This window comes from Trypanosoma equiperdum, assembly GCF_001457755.1.
Source record: "Trypanosoma equiperdum strain OVI genome assembly, contig: ctg_498, whole genome shotgun sequence".
Lineage (NCBI taxonomy): Eukaryota > Euglenozoa > Kinetoplastea > Trypanosomatida > Trypanosomatidae > Trypanosoma > Trypanosoma equiperdum.
In genome coordinates, this window is record NW_027124418.1 from 7,960 (window position 1) to 8,430 (window position 471).

The following is a 471-nucleotide window of genomic DNA, read 5'->3' on the forward strand; positions in this document are numbered from 1 at the left end:
AAGCGACATAAAAAGAAAGTGCTATGCTGTACGTGCTCACCACTTTAAATTCCAATCCTCATTGTCTGATATCTTAATTTACATCATTTTTCAATTTTAATAAGTCATCAGCTGTTAATTTGCAAATTTTGCTTCTTTTTTGAAAAAAAAGGTACCGTTTCCCCTTCTTCCAGAAATGGTTGATCTTATGCCTCTGAAGTTGGGCACCGGCTGCGCTTTGTGTCGATAGTGTCTAAGATTCGGCAATTTTGCTCCTGAAATTTCTTTCTTTGATACTTTTTATTTGTTAATGCGCACTGTTAGCTCTCCATCAGCAACCACCTTTATATGGATTGCTAGCTCTTTTTATCCTGTTAATTTCCACCTCTAACAGCTATAGGACAGTTCTACAGTTTCCTTTTTTGACCATATGTGCTTTATAAAGTTCCTCTAACAATTCGCATGTGCTATATTATGCAGTTTAGCCGTTTT